The sequence below is a fragment of the Panulirus ornatus genome, chromosome 18 (genome assembly GCF_036320965.1).
Source record: "Panulirus ornatus isolate Po-2019 chromosome 18, ASM3632096v1, whole genome shotgun sequence".
Classification (NCBI taxonomy): Eukaryota; Metazoa; Arthropoda; class Malacostraca; order Decapoda; family Palinuridae; genus Panulirus; species Panulirus ornatus.
The window spans coordinates 52,181,322-52,187,321 of NC_092241.1; positions in this window are offsets into that span (position 1 = coordinate 52,181,322).

Consider the following 6,000-nt stretch of genomic DNA (forward strand, 5'->3'; position numbering starts at 1 on the left):
TCCCTCTAAAAAAGATTAATGTAAGATTGGCTAGGATGTCTTTTTCCATTTTCTTTACATGTGAGGAGATTAAATTTCATGAGCTCTTTAACTGATGCGTGTTTAGTTTATCCAAATAATACGTACACTCTGCTCTCCTGAATATAGTTTACTCCATGTTTAGATAAGACTTCGGCGCCTAGTACGTCGTCATATCTACACCATCATCTTCACTACACCATCTTCACTTAGCCCCCGATCTTCATTAAACCCTTATCTTGACCTCACACCATCCTCACAATATCCTTATATTTTCATTCAGCTATGGTCAAGGCCAACCTTAAACCTAGCATGATTAATTTTACGGCTAAATTTAGTTCGCTAATGTTAATGTGGTCCGGAGGACTGAATGAATGAAGAAAGGCTCAATATCATCCTATACCGTATATTATATACTTTCGTTCTTACTCCTAGTGGCTGAAATTCGTTTTAGTTTGACCTCGTACGTGTAAGTATACCTCATCTACGTGTGTAATATATATTTACGACCTCTTCCCCACCCCCGAAATAAAATATAAGATCTTAGAACAGATGAAGATATTTCTGCAAACGTTTACAACTGGTTATGAAAAAAAAAATCAACCCTATACAACATGAAATATTTATAAACGTTAGCATTATACTCAACAGACGAGGAGAAAAAAATCGAAATTCATTGTCATCCGTAATTATATGAAGTTTTCCCTCCTCAACTGGGAGCAAGAATGGCTTGTGGAGCAAGACTAAAAGTAAGACCATCATAACTCGAGGATGAGGAGACGAGGCAAGAGGTCACGCAGGGGATGTTGGTGGTGGTGGTGCTGCTGCAAGACATTACTTAAGCTCTACTTAAACTCCCGAAGGTGGGAGGCAGTTCCCCTAGGTACGTGCAGATGAATATGAGGTGAGTGTGTTGTCCACAGTGCAACATAATCATCGTGTCGGAGAATGAAGCTTCGCTTTGCGTCGGAGAATGAAGCTTAGCTTTGTGTCGGAGAATGAAGCCTAGCTTTGTGTCGGAGAATGAAGACTACCTTTGTGTCGGAGAATGAAGCTTGGCTTTGTGTCGGAGAATGAAGCTTTGCTTTGTGTCGGAGAATGAAGACTACCTTTGTGTCGGAGAATGAAGCTTAACTTTGTGTCAGAGAATGAAGCTTTGCTTTGTGTCGGAGAATGAAGCTTAGGTTAGTGTCGGAGAATGAAGCCTAGCTTTGTGTCGGAGGTTGAAGCCTAGCCACATCATCGTCATATTATAACCTGAATGGTGGGCGGTGTTGCCGGGTGGAAAGTGTGTATCACATCTCTAGTACGACTCAACCCGGGAGACACGAATGAATAGTCTTGTTTACACAGGTAAAAACCCAGACATTGGTGGAACACCATTTTCTAACTTCCGTAACTTTTTAGATACACTTCCAACAAACATCCCGATTTTAGTATATTAAATAACTCACTCTATATCAAATCCTTCCCACTTATTCCTCTCCGACGCACAGATTTCTTGATTTTCCACAGGCGTGACAGAGAAGCAAATCCCTCTGAGAGTCGATATAATCAGGTCTCACAACCAAGTTAATCTCATCTGGTGCTAGTTGATAGCACATGACGGTATTCCCTGAAACATACATACATGAGCTTCAGAAAAGAGACGACTGTACTGTCCCGGAATATGACATCAGAAAATCTAACTGGAAATACTTTCAGAACGAACAGGAGGCCTAAGATGTCCAACCCTGCGAGTCCACATGGGTAATACAACCCACCTCTGCTCCCAGATGGTAAGGGAGATATTGGATCATTACTCTGTCATTGTGTTTAATGTGCAGATAAATGTCGATTATGCTTTACGTCCAGCCTGATCTCACAACCATAACCCCACGGTTCATTGTTACCACCACTCCCTTGTGACTGTCTGCTGTACAACAAGCCCTTGTGACTGTCTGCTATACAACCAGCCCGTGTGACTGTCTGCTACACAATCAGCCCTTGTGTCTCTCTGCTATACAACCAACCTTTGTGATTGCTTTACAACCTGTCCTTGTGACTATACAACCAGTTCTTGTGACTGCCTACAACCAGACTCCTCCATGAGCTGAATCAGTAAACAAACTTTGAGTCATTCCTCCCGCCTATGCAGGGCGAGGAACTGCCATCTTGGAGTTTAGCGTCTCCAACCGGCCGCCGCTGCTGCTGCTGCTGCACAAAGCGCTGCTTCGCATCCATCATGTGGTTGTCACCAGATAAAGATACACTACTTGCTCTCCATAAATTGAAGTCGTGGTTTCGTCTCCAATCTTTATTCATTTTACTCTATCTATCCCGATAATGGAAACTTGAAAGGTGTCCATCTTCTACTTCTTTTTTTGTACGTTCGACCGGGACACTAACCTATAAAACAAGAGACTCGGAGATAATAGAAGACTAGACAGCTCCAGGCATGAATAGAGTCACGACATCAATAAACTAGTTCAGGCCAATGGCAACTCTGGGCAATGACCAGCCTGGGGCTCGAGCGAGCAAGGCAGTGGGTTCGAGCCTCGGGCTTATATTTACTGTTACAAGAAATATGAAAAAGAATATAAAGTTTTCCCCCCTTTTTTGGAAACCTATCTCGAAACGCTGAAAAAATTCGAGCAAATATTATATATATTGTTCGGTCAGCTATAAATTCAATGAAATACTTTGGTTACCCGTTCATATTGTAAAGGAAAAATACATTTTCTCTGTTTAAATGCGTTTGAGTTTGTGAGACGGCGTTTAGGTAATTTAGGGATTGTTGATGTTTATATGCTTGAGGCCCTGCATTACGTGTTCTCCCTAAGGCACCGCACTGGCTTGAGGCCGGTACTAACTCGGAACAACCACAAATTTCCTCCATTACCTTAAATGCTTCTTATATTTATCAGAGACTTCCCTGGCTGGTGGGTGTAAATGATAGAAAGCAGGACGTGTAAATAAGGTAGAAAATAGAACAAGGAAATAAGATAGAAACCGTAAAGAGCATCTTTGGCACAGTACTGACTACATCCCGGGCAGGGAGGGGGGGGGGGGGGGGGGCGTTGGTGAGATAATATCATGCGTCTGGCAGGGATCTGTCGTATCTAAGAAAACAAAATCTCACATCTCCCTGGGTTCCTCACCTTCCTACCCAACAGGGGCGCTGTAGCTCAAGCGCTCCAGGTGGTATGCTACGGGTTGGCCGCAAGGGCCGTGACCCGGCATAAACACCAGGAGCGTCAGGAAGCGTTAGACAGGTGCTACATCCTGATTGATGAGTGTTATCACTGGGGCGGTCGTGGTCGAGTCGGGTGTTAGGTTGAGCGGTCCTCAGTAACCCATCTGAGAATTACCTCCGTGTGTGGTATAAGAACAAAACCCCTAATGACACACACACACACGACCTTATGTGATCATTACATGAAAGTGCACTTGGGAACTTATTATGTGTCATTTCCCTGTGGTAAGAAAGGAATTTAGTTTATGTATAATATATATATATATATATATATATATATATATATATATATATATATATATATATATATATATATTATCCCTGGGGATAGGGGAGAAAGAATACTTCCCACGTATTCCCTGCGTGTCGTAGAAGGCGACTAAAAGGGGAGGGAGCGGGTGGCTGGAAATCCTCCCCTCTCGTTTTTTTTTTTAATTTTCCAAAAGAAGGAACAGAGAAGGGGGCCAGGTGAGGATGTTCCCTCTGAGGCCCGGTCCTGTGTTCTTGGCGCTACCTCGCTGATGCGGGAAATGGCGAATAGTATGAAAGAAAGATATATATATATATATATATATATATATATATATATATATATATATATATATATATATATATAAAGGCGTCCTAGCTACGTCTCTTCGTTGTATATCAACTGACTGTTATATTTCTATCTTGTGTCTCCCCTGATGATGTGATTATTCCTATGAGTTCACGGGGAAAATGAAACACGATAAGTTCCCAAGTGCACTTTCGTATAATAACCACATCATCAGGGGAGACACATGATAGAAATATCACAGTCAGTTGATATACAACGAAGAGACGTAGTTACGACGCCTTTGAAGGAATATCCTCACTTGGCCTCCTTCTCTGTTCCTTCTTTTGGAAAATAGAAAACGAGATGGGAGGATTTCCAGCCCTCCCGGTCCCTCCTCTTGTAGTCGACCTTCTACGACACGCAGGGAATACGTGGGAAGTTTCTTTCTCCCCTATCCCCAGGGATAATATATATATATATATATATATATATATATATATATATATATATATATATATATATATATATATATATATATATACATATATATATCCCTGGGGATAGGGGATTAAGAATACTTCCCACGTATTCCCTGCGTGTCGTAGAAGGCGACTAAAAGGGGAGGGAGCGGGGGGCTGGAAATCCTCCCCTCTCTTTTTTTTTTTTTTTTTTCCAAAAGAAGGAACAGAGGGGGCCAGGTGAGGATATTCCAAAAAAGGCCCAGTCCTCTGTTCTTAACGCTACCTCGCTAACGCGGGAAATGGCGAATAGTTAAAAAAAAAAAATATATATATATATATATATATATATATATATATATATATATATATATATATATATATATATATATATATATATATATATACACACACACACATTAGTTTCACTTGTATGTTCACAGACTTTCTGCAAGTCTTTCCTGTACTGAGTACAGTTTGGCTATAACCTAACGTCTTCCTGCTCTCGGGCCCCAGGCGTTTAATGATGCATTTTGATGGAGCTTCTCTATCCATACGTACCTTGATTTAAAAGAAAAAAAAAAAAGGCCGTAAACTAACTCAAATGTATTTTTTCCCTTTTTCAATCGCGTCTATTTTTTTCTCCATAAATTTTTTCTTTTTTTCAATCGCGTCTATTTTTTTTCTCCTCCATATATTTTTTCTTTTTCAATCGCATTTTTTTTTTTTTTTGTTTCTCCTGCCGTGACATCCTCTCATGCTAAAGTTCAGGTTCAGTGCTTAAGGCACCCCAGCGTTTGTCACAGGACTTTGCTGCAGTCCTACCACACAGATGCAGTGTGTGTGGTGCGTGGTGGTGGGGTGGCTGAGGCCCTCATGTTTTCCTCTCCTCAGTGATCTGGAACAATTAACCAGCCACCCAACTCATGCTCCAGGCCAGGACCCGCCCAGCCACTCCCTCAACACTTCAGCAGTTGTGGTTCCGTCTTTAATCTTTCACAACATGACAGAGAAAAAAAGAAAAAAAAAATCACACCCAGTTGCTCCATAAAGGCCTGTAGGCGTGTCTCTACTGAGTGTCTTTCCATCTCCCGCTACACCGCAGCTGGTGGTGATACGAAGATGGGAATATTATTTTTCGTTTTACTCTGGCGCGATTACGGCCTCTCCCGAGGTGACGCTTTCGTCTGTGTCAAGCGCTTGGCCGGAAGATTTTAGTTCGCCTTGGGGAGGAGGAGGAGGAGGAGGAGGAGGAGGAGTCATCTTCCATCCTCGGCCTCCACTTCCTTGTTATATATATATATATATATATATATATATATATATATATATATATATATATATATCTTTTTTTTTTTCCTTTTCTTTTACGTTAGCTGACACGGCATGGGTGAGCGAACACCCTCTGGCATCAGCAAGTTTATTGACCAACCTCATATGGGAGGATGAACAGCTGGGTTGACTATGGACCGGCTGCTGCGACCAGGATGCGAACTTATATGCTCTCGACCCCGGGAATGCGTCATGGTCGGAAACGCTAACAGCTAAACCATATGGAGGCTCTGAACAGCTACGTAGCTGTACAGTCTTGTACTGTCATGCGCAGATGGGCATTTGAGAACGCTTCAGCATCCAAGGTGAAATTTCGTATTGGATGATAAGTTTGTCCCAGGAATATATCCAATGTTCTCCAGAAATGGTTTATCATCCCAGGTATAACCAGACCCCTACTGTGAGGTCATTCAGATGTA